This window comes from Pipra filicauda, unplaced genomic scaffold (genome assembly GCF_003945595.2).
Source record: "Pipra filicauda isolate LSUMZ 115617 unplaced genomic scaffold, ASM394559v2 scaffold27_size4233163_pilon, whole genome shotgun sequence".
Taxonomy (NCBI): domain Eukaryota; kingdom Metazoa; phylum Chordata; class Aves; order Passeriformes; family Pipridae; genus Pipra; species Pipra filicauda.
In genome coordinates, this window is record NW_024104398.1 from 2,768,431 (window position 1) to 2,789,411 (window position 20,981).

A 20,981-nucleotide genomic window follows, 5' to 3' on the forward strand; every position below is an offset into this window, starting at 1 on the left:
ACTGATATTCAAGGTAGATTGAAAACAAGGAGCCAGATCCTCAGCCGGTGTAAATGGAGGTGTCTGAGCTGAACTTGGGAGAAAGATGCTGCTGAGCATCTGATCCTGTGAGCTTTTCAGAAGTTTCCATTCTTGTTTTTCAAGGTGCCAGATATTACATGACAGCATGGGGCTGATCAGGGGCAGTGCTGAGGGCCCCCGGCAGAGCCTGGACCATCCTTCCCTCTTCTGACTTCCCAGGAGCTCGGATTCTGCTGGCTGAGCCCTGCACTCACAGCCTCTTCAGGGAGCTTATAAATGACTTAGAAGAGAAATGATTTAAGATTACAAAACTTTTTCAAGATCAAGTCAAGGTGCCAGCATATTCAAAAGCTGTCAGATATGTCAGGGCAGGTACTTTGTGAGGGATGTGCTTTGTATCTTCGATGTGACAAACATACTGCAGTAAGTTCACAGACGTGCACTTGCTGCTGCCTTTTCCAAAGCCCTGCCATCAAGCCACCACCTTTAGATCAGTCACACTGAGAGTGAAGAGACACAAAAAGGATCTTTTGCTAGAAATGCTTTTGCTAGTTCACTGGACTCTTTGCAATGGCAGTGATGTGCAGCAGGGCCCACAGATCTGGGGTAGCAGGTGTATTTTATAGCACAGTTGGGTTTGAAACTTTTCATGTTAGCATCTCCCTCTTTTAGAAGTATTTCTGGGACCTCATTTTTATTATGGATCATTTTCTGCCATAGATTGAATAGTCTGTTCTTCAAAGAATCCCATAGACGAGAAACTGAGGCAGAGAGACTAATTGGATTTTCTAGAGATATAGAAGTCAGCAGTAGTGCAAGAACATGAATAGTGCAAGGAGTGTCCTAATCACTGAACTGTCCTCGTCTCCCTGTATAATGCAGAATACATGGAATATCCATCTTTTATTGGATAGCTTTTTGGAATACATATATTTTCAAAAGGCTGATGTTAGATTAATGATGAATCTTACAAAATGAAGTAGGAAAGACATTAATTTTGATGTGGTAGGAAAGCACTTTCCTAATGAGGTAGTAATTAAATAAGAAGTATATTTATTTTAAAAAAAAAGGTAAATCTAGTGCTCTCTAGACCTCCTATCTCAGCAGTTCTAGCAGCAGTTCTGAGTAACAAAAAGGAATGTTTCTGACAAGCATGAAGTATCACCAGAAAAATATAAAAGGAAAAATGTGTCATAAGAATCATAAAAATATTAAATAATGTCAAAGAAATGAAATCAATTTCCGGAAAAGAATAATAAAGTCTGAGAAAAGGTACCCAGAAAGCCAGATGACTTTTTATCTTCTTAATTGGGGTAATTATACTAAAACTGACAGCAAGTATTTCCCCCATAGCAAAAAACACCCACAAACCCCAGCCAGTCAGAATACCGCTCTGAGCATAAGATCTGTGAAGGTTAAAGGCTTGAGTCAGCCATTAGGAGGGTGCTCCTCTTCTCCCAAGGTCAGTCCTTACATATGGAGAAGTAATTTTGATTTTGGTCTCTTCACAGTTCAAAGTCAATGCTTACCTTGATTTCAATCATGCTATATTTGGTAAAGTATTAATATAATTGTATTTGGTCTCAGTCATGTTCTGTTTGAATGTTAAACTCCTCTTAATACCAAGCCATTTTGTGCTCCCTCTTGTAGTTTAGGCAATGTATAAAATAGAGAGCAGTGTGGACCCTCTGGACCAATCTCTCCAGAGAAACCAGTGGTGCCAATGCCCACACTACACATGTTTTGGGGGTTTTAATTCACACCAGCTTCTGTCTGGAAACCTACTGTCATGGACTGAAGTTTTCATAGTGCACAAAGACCTCCTGGAGCACATCTTTGGGTGTACTTTCATCCAAAAAGGACGCGGTTCATGCTGTCCCAGGCTGCATCATAGCCCGAGCCAAATACAGCACATAGGCACATAGAGATGACCTCTAACAAATCACACTGTACATCAGCCCACATATAAACTCTCAACTAGTGATGCCTCTTTGCTGACCCTTTATGTTCATCATGTTTCAACCACCAGCTTCTCTGTCCATATTTCACTGCATCACACTGAGGACCTTCTCCCTCAGTTAAGTGGGGAATTAAGTGTCCCTAGTGGGACAGAAATGATCTGGCAGTTCAATTAGTGTTGGTAGTGTTTAAATTTGAAACCACCCAGTATTTCCTTGCTAATAAACACAACTTGCAAAGAGGAAAAAAGTGATTGTACAACCTCAGAACAGAGATCATGAAGCCTAAGGACCACCACTTTTCCCATTAGCCAGTAATGGGTGCCTGAGAAAGACTTTAATAACAAGGCAAGGATGCGGTGGTACTTCCCCAGAATAGTTTTTGAGCTTCCAAAAAATTCACAGCTCAAGGATTTCTTAAGCCAGAGGCTTTGTCTTTGTATCTAATAGCCTTTGATATGTTTTCTTTCTTTGTGAATTATTCAGGTACTTTGTAGATTTATGTTAATTTTAGGATCTAGTGTTCTGCAAGAAAGAGTTTGACACTAACTTCATGCTGCAGTTTGTGTTACTTAAGAAAAAAAGACAGGGGTTCAGATGCTGTCTGAACCCCCATGCTGCCTCTGCTCACAGTAATCCTAGAAATAGGATTACCCAGTACATGTGGTGCAAGGTCACCATACCAAAGTTAAGAGTGCCAGCAGCTGCAGTGCATGTGCAAAGCCACCCCAGCTGGGGCTCTGCACCACTCCTGTGAGTTTGTGTTGGTTTGAACAGGAAACTCTGCCCAAACCATGGGATGTAGAGAGATATATTATACTTTCTCTGGCTTTTTTCAAGCCAGAAGGGCTTGGGTATGACCATATTTCTATGGGAACTGGAGTGTTGAATTAAGAATGTTCAACTCTTGTGGGAACCAGCCAGAAAGAACTTTACTCTCCCCTCAAATCCTTGCATTCCAGGCCTGGGGTTTTTATCAGACTATATTTGTAATCCCAGTTGATTTCTCAAATAAACGGTGAAATGCAAACAGTTGGCCAGAGGGAAAACCTCCATTTACTGAAGGGGAAAAGAACAGAATATCCAAATGACTCATGGCTCTGTGGGTGAAGTAATGGCTGCGTGTCATATCTTGGGATGTGGGTTTGTGGTCTGATGCTGCATGGAGTGGATGTGCTTGGGTTGTGAGGTTATTGTAAATGGCTTCGGTAGGAATTCTCCTGTGACTTCCCAGACACAAGTTGCTTGTTAAGATGTGATTGACTGCACAGTTGCAATTAATAAGATAGGGAGGCAGCCAGGTGCAGCCAAGCCCTCCTCTGGACACTAGCTGGGGGTAAATATGACAAAACCCTTCTGCTGCTAGAAGAGGTAGGTCCTGCAGGAGTTGCAGGTGGCTGTATCTGAAGGAATTGTGTTCCAGGGAGTTTCCAAGGGTTGGAAGGAAACCTGAAGAGGGGCAGCAGGAACCAGTATCCCTGGGAGGCACCTGGTGCCTCTGAAACTTTGCTCTCCTGGGGCAGGTTATCCCAAGACCCGGTGAATGAGCATGCTCTGATGTTTGATGCAGTACCCCTCTGCCTGGTACCCCCTGCTCCCACTGACTCTTGTCTGCTGTGGGTTCCCTACGGTTACTGACTCCCTTGTTCTTTTTTCCCCCTGAATTCCTTGGTTACAATAAGATAAAACACATAAATGCTAATGCAAGTGTAAGTGCAAAGGCCAGTGGCACCTCTGCAGAGCCCCACTTCTGCCTTACCACTAGTCACTTGCACCTGCTGTGATTCTACCACTTCCTAAGAAGTTGCCAGCAGTTACTCACTGTCCTATATATGAACAACTTGCAGATATGACAAAATACAGGTTGTTTTGCCTGGATTCTTTGTTTTTCCTCTCAGTTTCTCCATTGCAAGGCTTCCTCACCTCTCCCAGTCCTTTCCATCCTTTCAGAACTCTGGTTGCTGCTCCATGACTGTGCAGCATTGGAGCTTGGAGGAGCTGCAGGTCAGGGCTCCCCTCTGGTGATATGAGCTGGAGAGGACATGTGCCAACAGAGGTGGTGGCCTGTTCTCAGGGGGCCATCACCACTCAGTATATACACTGCACGGGATCTAGTGGTTTTGCTCTGTGAGTTAGTGGAGGGAGGAATGAGGGTCCCCTAAAGGACCAAACCAAATCCCTCCTTATAGGCAGGAGTTCTAGGAGAGCATTCTTTTCCTACATCTGACCAGTGCTTTCTACAGCAGAAACATGATGAGAGATGGTTTATAGTTTGGGAGACAACAGCAGGACATTGCCTGAACCCAGATGTTGGCAGATCAGTAGGCATTGGAAAATCAGCCAACCTTTCTCAGTTTTCTGGGACACTCTGGTTTGCCCATGTGATTAAAATTTGCAGTAGATAAACACAGATACATAGAATTTATCCAAACAACCAGATGTTTATCCATGGCTGGAAGACCAAGGAAGCTTCTTTGTTTGTGGTTGCAGCTGTGCTGGGAGTAAGGTCTCATCCCACATTTGAGGAATCTTCTTTTTTTAAGCAGTTCAGAGGCTAGGGCTGCTGCTTGGGAAATGGCTGTTTTCTCCCTGCAGGCAGATCGATACATTTCAGCTCACTGCACTGCAAGTAACTTTTCATCGTACATTAAGAATGAGGAAAATAAAAGCCAAGATGGATGTTATTTTGGTTTTGCTTTTATTTTGAATTATTTATTAGGAAGTCACTGCTGCCTTCTCCTCAGGAGACAAAATGCCTTTGTCTTTGGTGATTTCCTATTGAAAAGAAACAAGGTCTTTCCAGTTTTATTTCTCTCACTCGCTTCTTGGTACTGAAGTGTAAATCTGGGGTCTCCACAATGTGACAAGATGGTCTCCTGCAGTCTCAGTGCAGGCAAAGCCCCCACTGATGCCAGTGGAGTCACACCTTGTCAGTACACTTCTAACCAGTTCTACGATGACACCGCAGATGAGTTATGTGTGTTAGGAATGATTGCTGTCACTTAAGCAGAGGGTGTTGTGGAGGGTTATAAGTACACTACAGGCTAGCTGAACTATGATTTTAATTAAGCATTTACTAAATAGCTAGTAAAAATATGAACCCCATGTGTCACTGGGCAAAAATTCGGCAACTGGCTCCACTACTCATATGAGTTTGGAAACTCAAACTAACAACCCATTTTGATGTTTTTGTTCCTAAATCTAGGTTATCCTGAAGGGGACGATAAAGAAACTGGCCACCAAGATGGTAATCACTAGTGGAAATGAAGAAGATAAAGGCAGTCAAGAAAAGGAAAGCAAAGAAGAAACCATCTTGGCAATGCTTGGAATTATTGGGACAATTCTGAACCTCATTGTGATCATTTTTGTGTATATTTACACAACGCTGTAAACTAGAAGGCATGCAAATAGACCAGATAAAATGGCCATTAAGAATGACAACAAACATTGCTGACTATTGACAAGTTCTTTAATCAGAATTGACTCTGTATTATATTAACACATCATAAAAGCACTGCCTGCAGGCAGCGAAGACTGAAGCACAATTAATTTAACAAGACTTTTTCACACAGTAATAAGCTTAACTCTTCTATCCTGCCCTCTCCCTTTCGGTTTGGTTTTCAGTTTGGGGGAGAATGACTGCAGTTATGTAAGCTGCACCTTTGAAGAAATCCAACAGGGATATGTTGTTTTAACACAATTTAAAAAAAAAAAAAAAAAAAAAAAAAAAAAGAAAAAATAGAAAGAAAAAAAAAAGAAAATAAAGAAACTGTACACTATATATAATTAGAAATGTTTGCTGTATACCCGCAAAGACTGAACTCAGAGATAGCTTCATAGCACAGATCACGTGTCTGTTAGGTCAAATGGTTTTTTTTCTCTTGGTTTTTGCTTTTACTTACATTGAATCTGACAAGCCTTTTATTTAGAATGAACATATGGTGCAATCATGAAAAAAACAATTCCATTGAGCAAGGTCTGCCTAAACCTGATAAAATGTTGGGAGAAATACATTACATGGTTATTTTTCCTTTCTCTTTTGCTTAACATCTGTGTCTGTTCATACCAATGTTTATAAATATATATTTTTAATAAATGTGCTATATTTTTAGCATGAACCAAACATTTGGAGACACTTGTATTCATGCAGCTAAATTTTGTTTGATGAAGTGCCCCTTTTGACAATGGATGTTGTTTTTCTCAGCAATTATACAGCAGTCTTGTTTGCAGCCCTCTCACTTGGTCTGAAGCAAGCTCACATCATGCTCATATGCATGACTTGAAGTTGGAATGTCAGCTGAAAAGCATTGCTGCTTAATACGGGAAATAGCAAAACATTGTAAGGTGACCTTTGGAGACTGGTTGCAGAAAGAAGGCTCTACTTAAAAAAAGAAAAAGCAAATGAAAGGAATATTGAGGAGTCTCAGAAAATATTACAAAATTCATAGAATTTATGGCTTTCAAAATCTGGTCACATTCTCTAAGTGCTTATGCTGAGAGAAGCCAGTAGAGGTTTCTACAGTTGAAAAGAGAAATTTAGAGAGCCTATAGTAAGGGGTTTAAGGGAAATCCAGACTGTAAATACAGAGTTGTATTTTATATGTGAGGATCATTAACTCTTTTTGCTTTTCTGACATGTGCTTTAACTGAGGTTGGTGCAGTGAAATTCTCTGACTTGTGTTTTTGACAGAAATGTGCAGTGATGATGCTCAACATTTTTCTTCAGAGTTCAGTACTTATAAATATACAAAGCATTAAAATTATGAGACCTCAATTCTGCCTCAAGCTGCCTAAGTACATTGCCCATTAACTCTGACATATCTTCTTAAAAAATAGGTCAATTAATTGTTTACTGACTTGTGGTTTGGATTGCATCCTCAGATGCACAAGGAGGATTACTGTTGAAGTCAGCTGGAGCTCTAAAATGTTTGATCCTAAAGTATCATTGATTTTAGTGATCAGTCATGTCCCTCAGGAATCAGTAATAAGTTTTCCACTAGTTTCAAGGGGCTAGGAATGGTCTCAAAAATACAGAATTTCATTGCAGGATATAAAAGCAAGCTTGGAAAACCCTGAGGGGCACCTCTTATAAACAGAGGTGTTCAGTCTGTTGTGGTATCATACATTCAATAACAAAGCCATTAGGAGAAGGGAAAAGGTCAGTAAATCCAGTATGAAGACTGAAGGGAAAAAAGAGCAAAAATAATCTCATGTTAATGAAAGCATGGCATGATGAGAGAGGTGAAAAAATGAGCAGAGACTGAAAACAGGGAATGGTGCAGAAAGACAGTGGCATGCATACCAGCATAGCTGAGGAAGCATTTGTGTTTCTACGGTGCTGGTAGAGCTGCAGATCTCAGAGAGGGCAAGAAACAGTAGTGGCACCATTTAGTGTAGCTGAGTGAGGGTGATCTTGGTTTTGAACTTATAGTTATTTATTGATAATTCTAAGGAAATAGCTCACTCTGATCATCCTGATAGCTAAAATATATTTTCCTCCACTTGGCATTTTTAATTCTGTTTAAACCACTGCTGTGCACAGCCTGTGGCAATGGTGTTGGCGCTCATGTCCCAGAGCACACCTGCACATGCTCCAGGCACCTGTCTATCTCCAGCCTGCCTCTTGCCTGGCAGGATCCTCTCTGCAGATATTCCTCTTGAACCTCTCCTCCTCCTCCAGCAAACACTGCAGCAATCTGCCTGAGGCTTGTACTCATCTTCTAGAGGGGAAGCCTGGAAAGGGCTGTGTCTGAGTCAGGAGATGAGCTCTCATGCCAGATATTTCTTTGCTTCCCTCTGCATCACATGATGACCTGTCATCCTCTTGTGGGCTTGAAGATGCTTAATGAATCAAATTTCATTAAGAGCTTCTATTAATATTACAAATTAAAGCTCTGCATTGTAAAACAATACAGAACACCTCACCCACCAAAGTAAAGTAGGAAGTTTTGCTGCTCATCACAGTTGCACTCATTCAGACATGGGCTAGAACCTTCACCAAGACTCGCACTGCAAAGAGCCCAGATAAACTGAACTGGAGGATAAAAAGCCTAAGGACTTCATGTTTACTCTGTTTTATTTTGCATACTAGTCTTGATGCAGGCATCATGTTCACACTTCACCAGCAGCAGTCACATGCTGTGTGTTTTGCCATATGACTTTTATTCCTCTGAAAGAGGAAGGAAGGTTTATCCCATTCTATAAAAAGTTTAACACTTAATGTTTTAATTTTACAGGTTTCTGTTCACAGATAGTTCTAGAAATATCCTGGGGCAAGTTCTTAAGTAGATTCATTAAGTATTCAGTTAAATAAAAATGAAGTTTCCTTCGAGGGCAATTTCTTTACCTTTTATTTGGTATTCATGAACACTGATATGGGAAAAGTATGTTTTCAAGAATGACTGTGGAAGAGGAATATTTTATACAAAGATCTGAAGGTGTGCCTACCCAGGCAGCTGTGGGCAGGCCTGTTCTTGGCTGAGTGCCAGCTGAAGCCAAATTACCCTCATGCTTTTTTTATGTGAGCAGTTTTCAGCATACACCTATAAGAAATATTCAACAAGGTAACATATATATCATGGATACATTATAGTCGGTAACTGCTGTATAAACAGATGAATAAAACTTGTCATTACAGGTGCTGAATGGTAAATCTGCTTTGGCAAGGAAAAATCCGGTAGTTTCATTTTTGGCTTGATTTGTAGGTAATGCAAATAGTTTCCAAAAAAAAAAAATTTAATATAAAATATTAGTCCATTAGTGGTGACAGGAATGTCCATGTTTGCATTTGAGTAGAAGGAAATTAATATCCAATATCTTAATAAGATATTAAAGCATCACCTTTTGCTTCAGTTAACTAAGAATATGATTGTATTTTTAAATTATCCTATTTAGTTTTTGATGGTTTGTATTATGGGAATGAAAAATATTTTCCCGAGGTGACAGGAAGGTGATATTCTCCTTGCTAGTGTCTGGTGTGTTGGCTGGTAGGTACAGAAGACTTTTAAGGAAGAAGATAAAAATATTTAAATCATGTTATGCATGCAACGAAGTGAGGAGAAAGCAGACATACAGGCTTCTGCCATCTTCTCTGATTCCTACAACTGCTAATGAAAACAACATCTCAGGAACCACATCTTCATGCAGGAATGTACCATCCTGTGTGCTGGCTGTCAGGGCAGTCCTTTCAGTCATTTACTTTCTGGCCCTTCCACCTGCACCTCTGTAGCAGTGCACAGCTTATTGTGCCTTAGGAGAGTTTTAACATGTACCCAGCCTGGCAGCCTCTGGAAGCAGCAGTTTGGGTTTATTGTGGTGTAAAGGTCTACTGTGGGGCTGAGTTTTATTATTTTAAGGACAGCCAGTAATCACCATCTTGTTACTGTCTGATAATCTAGGAGATACTTTGCTTGTTGAATTCCCAGACCCATCCCTCCCCTGTCCCACAGGTAAAATTTTGATTCAACAGGCATCCAAATACAAAAGAAAGCTTCAGTTACGTGATGACGAAACTTTAGTATGAAGCTTTTTTTAAATCCATGTTTCCTGTATTTTCATATATTATATTAATCTGTGTCCTGGAGCTCACTCCAAATGCCCCGAGGTCTCATCTGTGTCAGAAGGTCTCATTGCTTCTGAGTCAGAGTTAACATTTCAGTGTGAATTATGGCATACACAGAGCCCAGAGTGGGCAACAGGGACAAAAATTAACTGAATTAAAACTCCAGGGAGGTAACACTGCAGAAATTACTAATTAGTTTGAGGCTTGGCTGGAGTACTTTGTTTCTATATAGCCAAGATTTTGGAGAAAAAATGTTATTGTTCCTTAGAAGTTTTCTGGAATATGTCTCATTCAAAGAAAGAACCTCATTGAAAATGTTTTAGCAGCAATTTCCAGCAGCAATCTTCCAAGAAAAACACTGACCAGGCCTCTGAGTGTCTGGCTTCCTTCCCAAGAGTAGTGTTTGGCAACTCTGCAACACTGCACATATATGTAAGCACCTCTTGTTTACGGAGAGGCTTTGTCTTGTTTGGAACAGAATGCACGGGTTTACAAAGACTTACGAATTTATGGAATAGTACTTTACACAATCAACAACAACAAAAGGTGCTGTTCACTTTTATTTCCAGCAGATATGCCAGATATGCTGCAGACACCCTGCAGAACCTGTACTGATTCCATGCCTGGCTGTGTGTTTTTGGAGGCTCCTCCCAAAGGGTCTTATAGACTCAGAGAAGGTTTTCTTCCCCACCATTGATCCAAGGGAAACAAAACCTGTTCAGCGTGGAAACCTCCCCGCCAGGCTGAAATCCCACATGCATCCATATGCCTTTATCTACATATGAACCATCTGGTATCCAATAAGACTTTCCTTGCCTTAAGCATTAGGTTTGCTTACTTGCATTTCACCTGGGGACTCAGATGCTGAAGGCAATTTGTAGGGCTGAAAACCCTGTTTCAGATGAAACAACTTTACATAATGTAGCCATTTCCTGGAGAGGTGCCTGTTCCTCCTGAAACACGCCTGTGCAGTGCCCTGGGCATGGCACACAGCACACCACCCTCCGAGTGTGGTCTCACACTGACAGAGCATCATGATAGTGAGGGAGTCGCTCTGTGCTGCACCTTGCCCATACAGCAGGATTTTCTACAAAAGCCTGGATCCCAAGTCAAGCTCTGTAGAGTGAAAGGAAAAGGACATCCTGCCTTGTTCATAGGAGGTGCTTAGCTATGCTCACCAGGATCCTTTCTTCTGCAACCAGTCCAAATTCAGGTGAAGGTGATCCTTGCACCACTCTGACCCGCTTGTGGCAGTTGCAGAGCTTCCTTCCACCTGAGTGAAGTAAACAGCTTTGGGCTTCCCTAGTCTCCTAGAATAAGGGACAGAGTCCTTCTTACGCAGCAGAAATAGCAGCAGGAGCATCCATTTCCTGATGACAATGACAACATCACCTGCCTGGAGCACTGATGGGAACCTTTTTTCTTCCCATCATCCCTCATAGTCTGGGAAATGCAAGTTAGTTACCTGGACTCCAGCTTCTCCACAGGCTCAGTCACTGTTCAGGAAGACTTGTTTTGTGATGCTGAGACTTTGCTATGCTCAAATGGCTCCTAGAGCCAGGTTTTCAGGAACATATTAAAGGTCCTGATATCTTAATCATTAAGACCTCACCATAACAAGTCTCAGGCATTGTTAGTCTCTGGCAGCAAGGCATTAAGGGACCAGCATTAGCAAGACACACCATATGGAAGCCACGGGTACCAGAGATAGTGCGGATGAGGCTGGCTGCTTTCCACAATACTTACCTTCTTGAGGACCAACGGTATAATGGTGGATTGACATTGGTGGTGGGTAAATGTAATAAAATGTTTGTGTAGCAGGGCATGATTTCTCGCCTTTACTTCCTGCAAACTTAATGGGAAAGGCTTTATAAATAATTCTGGCTTTGTCAATTTAAAATATCGATTAAAATTTACTATATATGTTTTCAAATTTTAATGTGCTGCTTTTTTTTTCCCTCTTTACCAAGCAATTCAATTTTAGTTTTGCAGATACTATTCTTGTTTCTGTAATAATGGTGGCTAATGCAAAAGCATTAGTACTGGATGCAAAAGGAAAGAGTGAAGATTATATTGTCAGTGTTTTATTAATCTTTACTTGTGAGCAGGACAAGTGGTTTTCTTTGCATCCAGTACAAACTGTTAGCAGCATTTTTATAATTTGATACCATTATTTCTGGAGTCTAAAGGAATTCTATGGGACAAAGTTTCATCATTTAGATCTGTGTATATTCAAACAAATGTCAGCAAATTGAGAAGCATATGAAATTTTTGCATTAGCAAAAAGAAAACAATGTTAGACATATGCATTTTTAGCAGATTCAAACTCAAAAGTGAGATCCCACAACTATCATTCATTACATCTTTGCTGACATTGCATAACACACACCAGGCCATAATTTAGAAGCTCACTCTGCTAAGACTATGCATGTACATAACTCAGACTAAGGGGCTAAGTTCCTTTACAGTTAATATGCATATGAATATGTATTTGCAGTTTGGGGCATTAGTTGACAGCTGACAACTTGGCTGTAGCAAAAATGCAACTAATCAGACAGGGGAAAATAGGAAATTTCCTGTACAACGAGCTATTTCTCTTTGCCTCATTGACCTTATTTTCAGCTGATTTGTTTCAGACTGTGTGATTGATGAGAATGATGCTAAGACCTGCCTAACTAATGAAAGAATAAAGACAATGGAGGATTATTCAATCTACATCTTCTATCAGGAACTAAGCATTTCCCTAAACAGCTTTAAAAAATGTCAGTGCTGAATGTTTAACATTTTCCTTCACATGTTTTACCATCAGCCAACACACTATTTGATTGTATAATAATATTTATGTAGAGTTTCACTAAGCTGTGCAAACACCAGCAAATGGATTTTGCATCCTTTGCTGCTTTTTAAGTTTTACAAGCCTCTTCCTAATATATACCCATCTCCCGTTTTAAAGATCAAGAAGAGAAATACACCACATCCTAGAGCACTGTACAATTATACAAGCCTCACTACAAGTTTACATTGAAAGTATACAGGCATTTACACAAAAGAAGGAGTCTTATTTCTTGAGCCTGTTCATATGGCCCAAGTGACCCTGATATGATGCTGAGAACAATATTACATTCTTTTATTCCTAGAAAAAAAGAGTCCAGCTGTGAAACTCCTTGAAGCAGTGCATTGCACTATATTTGCAATTTACAGAGCAAAGCAAAAAATCTGATGACCACAGACAGTGCTCAGCTCCTGGCTGACCTTCCTTCATGGGGCAGCAGCCCTTGGTGTATCCTGAGAGACCAAGTGCCCAGTGCCCTGTACACTTCATGAAAGGCAATAATAATCAGGTAATTAACTTTACAAAATTTGAAATATCACCATTGCTAACATGTCTGGTTTCATTGGTGCAAAGGCATAAAATACCACCAAAGCTATTATCAAGGCAATAGCCAAACACTGGCACCACTCAATGCAAAACTGTTGCTGTTGTGTTTGGGTGTTAAAACACACTAACTTGGGGGTTTCCTCCCATTGCTGTGACTTCCTATCATCAGAGATGCTAAGAAAATGCTTTTTCTACCCACTCAGTATTTATTGTTCTTTGCAATGGTTTTTGACCTGAGCTGAAGAAAAACTTCAGGCGTTCAGAGGCCATCACAGAATGGCATTTACAAACAATTTTTTTGTTGCAATTTGGTTTTATATGTTTTAAACATATCGACATTTTCCTTTTTAATAGAAAAATTAATTTCAGACTGAAAAATTGGTTCAGATTAAAATCAAAACTCAGTTCCAAAAAACTGTAATCCTTTGCCCACCCATTTCCTGCATGAATTTTCATTGGCATCAAAGAAATTCTGTAGAGAAAAAAACCCCAACATTTTGTTGAATTATTACTTGCTCACTGAAAATTACCTGGATTACAATGTTCAGATGAACTCTCTCAATCATCAGTAGTCCTTGTATGTGGTAGAAGGCATCAAATAAAGATTCCTAATGCTCTTTGATTTCTTCCATGATGTTTTCCTGTTTCTCCACTTACTTTCACAAAAATAGATGATACTTCTCAGGTACAGCAATAAACCTTATAGCTCTTGTGTTTTAACTCCAGTATCATGGTTTCCTCCCTGAGATGGGCAAGCCCTAGATATGGAGCCCAAACCAGAGCCTGTATACAGCCAACTGGAACCTCCCGAACCTTGCCTCCCCTCTAATGTTGATCCACCCTGGAAACACTGTCCCACAGACAACAGAACTTCTCAGCAAGAGGCAATGCTGGCTGCAGGAGGCTGAAAGTTGGCTTATAAAACTTGCTATGTCAATCAGCAGAGTATTCAAGACTATTCATCAATGAATGCTTTTTTTCCCCCCACGCCTTTTGTTTTGTGGGTTTTTTGGTCACTCATAAATCTTTCATAAACTGAGACCACCCCTCACCACATAACTTGTGCGTCAGACTGCTTCTCCCATGAGTTTGGGAGCACTAAGGAGAGGTGGAATGGAGAGGTTGTTGACAAGACTGTAGCAAGTCTTCAGAGGTACAAAATTAAGCATGCAAGTACACAGCCTCCTCTTCCCCGTGCCTGGCTGTTGGCCGTGTTGTCCCTTGTGCTCTCGGGGGGAGTGAGGGGAGCATGCACATTTTTCCCATCCTAATCGAGTTACATGCTCTGATGGCCTTGCTGTGGTGAGAGTGACTATGGCAAAACCCAGGGCGTCAGAGAACAATGGCTGGGGTGTCTATGGGCTTTGAAAGGTTTATGTTCAGCACTGAAGTCCTGCTGCAATCAGTGGCCACCTCATTCTTCCATGGAGTTTATCTATCACCCACTGGTACCAGAGCTCCCCATTTCATGCTTCCCAGAAGAAAAACTTGTCACATCTTTGTTTGTCAGTGGTTTGTTTTTGGTTGGTTGGTTGGTTTTTGTTGTTGTTGTTGTTGTTTGGCTGGGTTTTTTAATGCCATGCTGAAGAAGGAAAAATAAAGCAATGTGTATTATAAAACAGAAAAGCAGACAGTGAATTCTTAAGGTGGTCCTGAATGTCTTTCCTCAAAACACATTTTTTTAGAGAAGTGGGTCTCATGAGCTTTGGAGGGCCCTTGGCAGCACCTGATGTCATCCTCATTCCCAGAAGTCACCACTTGTCTGACTTGAGTGGACTGAAAAGGTGTCTTCCTGAATGGGACCGTGCCGACACCTCTGAGGATGTTGTGTGATGCTGCAGTTTCCTACTCTCCATGTCTTCCTGTATGTGTATTTTCCTATAGACTAGACTAGTTTAGACTAGACTAGAATACTTCAGTTGGAAGGGACCTATAGACTAGATTAGACTATACTAGAATACTTCAGTTGGAAGGGACCTACAGCAACCATCTAGTCCAACTGAGCTGTCCAAAAGCTAGAAGACATTATTAAAGGCACTTTTCAAATGCCTCTTAAACGCTGACAGTTTTGTGACATCAACCACCTCCCTAGGAAACCTGTTTCAGGCCTGTTCCAGACCACCCTCTTGATAAAGTGTTCCCTAATGACATGTCTGCCTCGTGCAGTTTTGACCCATTCCCAGGCCATCTATCACTGGACCCTGGGGAGAAGAGCTCAGCACTTCCCTCTCTACTTTCCCTCCTCAGGAAGCTGAAGAGAGCAATGAGGTCCCCCCTCATCCTCCCTTTCTGCAAACTAGACAAACCCAAAGTCCTTAGTTGGTACTCATAGGAGCTGTCTTACTTCTTGGTAGAGTTTGAAAAGGGACAGGGTTTCTGCATCTGTATTTCTCAGACTCCTGCCACCTCCATGTGACAGTGTGGGTGGGATGACCAGACGTGAAGGTCTGGGAATCCAGCTGATACTCTTGTCTACAATTTGTTTCTATTTGGTTTAAGTTCTTGGATCGTTTAGGGATAATTTTTAAGTACAGCTTGGCTTTTAAGTCATGAATCCTATTTGACTTGTGACTTTCCTGACATGGTGTTGTAAGAATTACAGTAGTAGCATGTTTCATCCACAATGCCTGCAGTGCTCAAAAATCCTTCATGTAATTTCTGGAATACTCCCATCATGTGAGACACTAAATGAAATAAAATACTAATAATCACAATAGAATCATAGAATGGTTTGAGTTGGAAAGGACCTTAAAAATCATCTAGTTCCAACCCCCCCTGCCGTAAGCAGGGATACCTTCCATTAGACCACATCAGAGCCCCATCCAACCTTGCCTTCTACACTTGCAGGGATTGAGCATCCACAGCTTCTCTGGGCAACCTGTGCCAGTGGTTCACCACCCTCACAGTAAAGAATTTCTTCCTATGCAATCTAATGATATATTGCTTGGCAACTACATCAGCCAATTCCCTCAGGATTCTGGGATGCATCCGATCAGGTCCCATACACTTGCATACATTCAGGTTACTCAGGTGGTCACAAACCTGATCTTCTCTTACAGTGTGAGGGGACTTTGCTCCTCCAGCCCCCATCCTGCTGTCCATCCGCTCAAGAGGTGTGGGAAAAGAGGTTGCCATTGAAGACTGACACAGAAGAGTTGTTAAGTACCTCAGCCTCCTTCTAATTTGTTACCAGTTTTCCAGCATTGTTTGTCAGGGGGGTTACAACCTCTTTGACCTTCATGAGTAGAGGTTAGTAATTTGAATTGATTCAAACACTGTTGCTTACCTGAAAAGAAAGGGTCCTCACAAAATTAACATTAGGGTTGTTTTGATGACATGAAACCTGAAGAGGGTCAAAATCTCATGTTATTAAAACACTATAATTAATACCAGCTCAGAATTAGTTTTCGTTCTGAGACATCTCTGTAATTGCCAAATGAGCTCAAAAATTTTGTATACCTTTTGGTCACTTCACAGAATAAAGTAAAACAGCTGAAAACAGTGATCCTTGTGCTGTAATTCCACTGCCTGGAAACTAAATAAAGAAATCAATAGTCATGCAGAGTGTTTCTCCATTAGCCCATGCTGGGTTTGCAGGAGGATGTACCGAAGTGTGGCTAACAGTAAAACAGTCTGTCTGGTACTTTCCAATATTCTTTCAGATCAGTAATTTTTTATTTATAGTCTTGTCCCCTGTACAGAGGATGGATAGTCTTCCTTTCAACCAGATGGTTTCTTCCTTCTGTGTGTCTTTTTACTTGTCAAGCCTTGTGTGATACAACTGTTGATATGTCATTGCTGAGAAGTAGTTTTAAGAAAAGAAATTAAATAATCCAGTTGTAAAAATAAAAAAGATCTGTTTGTGTCAATCAATTCAAGCTACACAGAACAAAATGTATAGATCCTTGTAAGAAATAAGTATTTTTTAGGTTGTACATTTAGATGTATATGATTTCCTGAAGAGTGGCAGAAGAAGGATGTACAGGACATATTCAAGAGCTCTTTGAAAACTACCTTTAAAAAATATAACTTTATTGCATAAAAGTTAAATGTATTAGTTCAATTCAGTGGCTTTCCTTTGGTAAGGTTTTTTTCATTACATTCATGTATACGCAGGGTGGTGTTTCCCAGCTGTCAGTCCAGCCTTTACTGAAGTTACATGACTGAAGCCGAAGGCAGAATCTAGCTTCCAGGTCTGAATCCAGCAGAGCATTTATATTCATATTTCTCTCCAAGAAAGTGCATAGTCCTGTTGGCTTTCTGGGCTGCCCATAAGCTTGAAAGTAAGTATGTGCTTAAGTGCTTCACTGGAGCAGGGCAGCAACCTGTAACTGCACTAAAGCATTCAGTCCAATTTGCTTTTCAGGGAGGTTATTACGACTTGAAAGAAGTATTTCTCTGAAATAGAAGAAGGGAAAAAATGTCCCAGAGCACTCATTCATTTCCCTCTCAGTCCCTCTCCTACTTTCTGCAACTCCCTTCTCCTGGTTTCCTGGCTATTAACATCAGCCTTGTTGATTTCTTACAAAGCATCACAGCTAAACAGTCATGCTTAAATTGCTACCTCTCTCTGCTTTTATGTGCCTTAGATTTAAATTGAACACCTCTTATTTGCCCAAGGCCCTATTTTATCTTCTGGTCCCATTTCAACCCCCAATGGCACCAGGTGTGTTGAGCATCATCGTTTCCCGCAGCCAAATCAGCTGTGGGGTGTTCTTATTCCATACCTGGCATGTTTTGCTCTTTCTACCAGCTCTGTTCCTTCCCTTATTTCAACCTTGCCAGAAATACATCCACACCTTGTAATGGTACTACAGCTACCCCTCACCAGAGCTCTTCTGTCTGGGAACAAAAAAGGCTAGTGAGGGAGACACAGTACCAGGGTAGTTACAGAGAGGACTCTGCAGGGTGGTAAAAGCTACCAGAATCCCTTGAACTGATGTGCAGCCATCAGAGACCCTGGTGAAATGCTGTGAGCCCACGCTGGAGTAGGTTTTTCCCGGGTAGGACTTGTGGCCCTTGTGGGAGACCCATATCAGTACAACTCATTCATGAAGGACTGCACCCCATGGAGGAGTGACCCACAGGACAGCAGTTTGGGAAGAGCTGCTGCCCGAGGGATAGACTCATGTTGGAGAGGTCTATCAAGGACTGCCTCCAGTGGGAGGGACCCCACTGGAGCAGGGGAAGGACTCCTCTCTCTGAGCAGCAGCAGAAACAACTGACCACAACCCCCATTCCCCTTCCCCCTGAACAGCTGGGGGAGAGGAGGGAGAACATGGTAGGAAGGAGGGGGGGGGAGAAGGTGTTTTTAAGACTGTTTTATTTCTCACTCTTTGGCTCTTATCCTGTTAGTAATAAATATAAGTATTATCCCCACTTGGAGTCTTGTTTTGCCCGTGAAGGTAATCAGTCACTGACCTTTCTCTTATCTCTACTCATGAATTCTTAGCTGATTTTTTTCTCTCTGTCCTCTGTCCAGTTGCAGAGAGAGAGTGAGAGAGCAGCTTTAGTGGGTACCTGGTGTCTGGCCAGGTTCAACCCACTACAACTGAAGTTCAGCCATCAGAGCCCCTGGTGAAATGCTGTAAGCCCTAAAGGAAGATGAGTATCACGGTCTGTGACTGCAATGATGTAATGAGTGCTGCATTGCAAGGAGTTCTAAAATTCCTTCCTTACACACTTTGGTTAATAGAGAAAGAGCTGAGGGGTGGGGATGTCAGAGTCTGTTATAATGAGGCCTCTGAGATTTTTGATAAAACCGCTTAGAAAAAAAGACATCACTTTGGTTTATTGTTTGGTACAATCCCATTTTTCCCGCAGTGTTAGTCTCTACTTACGGAACTAGTGATGGTGATCAAGCTGATTTCATGCTCACAAGGTCACAGCTAATCTAATCGAACATTTGCAGCAGTCTGTAAAGAAGCTGTTGTCCTATAAATCTGTCTGTTTGTGATTCTCTATGGGTTTTGAGCTGTTTTTTGTTTCAGGGGATTGGAAGAACTCTGGAAGACACAGGCAGATCTGTGGATGATCTTGAGATCTTACGTGCTCTGTTACCGCAGATGTGGTCATGCTGGTGGTGAAGAGGATCTGGAATCAGGCAAGTGCTCTTAATGAAGGCAGATGGCTCCATAAGCAAATACACTTCCCTCAAGATGACTAAGGGCAGGCTTCAAGGAAACACTGGAAAAAAGCAAGGAAGTATGAGTCATCTGTAAAATGTCAGTTTGCATGTGTCTTTATGTAGCATGTAATTATTTTTATACCCATGTTTAATTAATTTTTCTTTGTGTTTCATCTGGGACTAGATTTGTTTGTCATTGTCCTTTCTGAGTACATCATCATGCAATGTCATTGGCTGTTTTGGCAGTGGGAAGCCCTTGAAGAACACTGCAGTGAGTGCGGCTGCCCTTAAAAGCAATCTGAGTTGGAGACAACAGTCTGAAGGTATTCTGTGATGAAAATTATATGTTCTGTTGCACAACTCCATCTTACACCTGTATCTGAGGCCAAAGCTCCTGGTCAGGCCAGAGCCAGAGATGCTTCAGCTTTGGGATCTGCTGTGCTGGCCCTGGCCCTCCCCTGACTATAGAGAGACAGACAACTGCTTAAACAGGAACCTGCCACATGAGCACCCTGCTTGGCAAGGGCAGCCTGGAGAAGGGCAGCCACATCAGGGGCAGAGCTGAGATGCTGCTGAAACCTGTACACTGAGGTAGCAAGGACTGCTTGGGAAAACAAGATGTATAAAGCCAGCTTCCAAGTACAAACACAGAGAAGTGGTCTCAGAGGAGGAGAGCTGGAAGTGTGGCGTGGTAGCTGGAGGTCTATGGGGGCAGCTGAGGAAGGGGTAAGGGCCTGTTTCTCCCTGTTCCTTCATCTCCACAGGTATAAACCTGAGACAAAGGACTACTGAATTCTTTGAAGTAGGAAGAAAGCAAACTGTTTTGTCCAAACAGAAGTAACAGATGATAGGATTTACCTTTGCCATCAGGAGAAAGCTTGTATCTTAGACAAGGCATGGGACTTTTCTAGGGGGTTTTGGTTCTCTTTTACCCATTACCCATGAGAAGAGAGCTCTGACTTTTCTGGAAACATAAGTTGTTAAAGCTGTTCTCTGATGATACAGTTTGCTCATGCAAGGTGAAAGCAGCCCATGGTTCTCCTGTGTAATAAAGCCTTGGACATGAAGGAGAGAGGAAATCTTCCTGCAGTAAACTACAGTGTTACTTTTAGCTATTAATATACTTACTGCTGTTGCATATGAGTTTAACTCATCAAAATCTTTAGCTTTTCCTCATGTAAATGAGCATGTGCCATTGGAGTCTCCTGCAGTGGCTGCCCTCTGAGCATGTGGTAGGTAGCAAGTGGGAGGGGGTCTGCTCTGCCCAGGCTGGGATACCACCAGAGCAAAGGCATGAGGGCAGCTCTGGCCAAGTCTGTGAACCCCCTTATCTCACCTAGATCCAGTGCCATTAAACCAACATCTGACAAAATTGGGCAAATTAAGGCATACCAGCTTTCTGTCAGAAGTACAAGAGTTTTTGAGAATGCCCCTACTCTCAGGAGTAAAACTGAAATAATCCAGTTCAGCACAATAGAGTCTCTCAAGGAATGAAACTAGTTTAAGCAGAATGAAAATCCTATCTGCCACTTGTTTCTGGCATTTTCCCAGCATGTTTTCTGAGCCCAGGATGCTCACTGCTGGCCATCTCCCCTTGTCCTCTCTCCCTGCCATCTAATTGGCATTATTTCAAGTTTTTCATTGCTCTTCTCAACCTTTGTTTGCTGGCTGGTTTAGCCTTTCATTTACAAGAGATGTTAAAATTTGCTTTCCTCTTGAGTGTTTTTGATTTTGGCTTGTGTTTAGCCAATGTGCTTTGAAGCATATAACTTTTTCTTATATGGTTTCTTCTTTTGCAGCGTCTGGGAAATCAAGATGTTTTGATATTGTTTCTTTAAAGAAAGGCATGATGCTTTTATTTCCATTCTCTATGGCTACCTCATAACATGGGTTTGACTCTTTCTGTGCAGAGTTGTTGCCAACATTTTGCTTGTT

General features: G+C 41.5%; 1 long non-coding RNA gene across 2 annotated transcripts in view; it reads left to right on the forward strand.

The window, feature by feature from the left end:
* The window catches only part of LOC113986577, a 166,951-nt gene extending 155,478 nt beyond the window's left edge, over positions 1 to 11,473 (forward strand). For both annotated transcript variants that reach the window (XR_005564032.1, XR_003540233.2), the window contains one exon: positions 5,185 to 11,473. This is a non-coding gene — a long non-coding RNA (uncharacterized LOC113986577). The remainder of the gene's footprint in view (positions 1 to 5,184) is intronic.
* Positions 11,474 to 20,981: the final 9,508 nt, after the last annotated feature.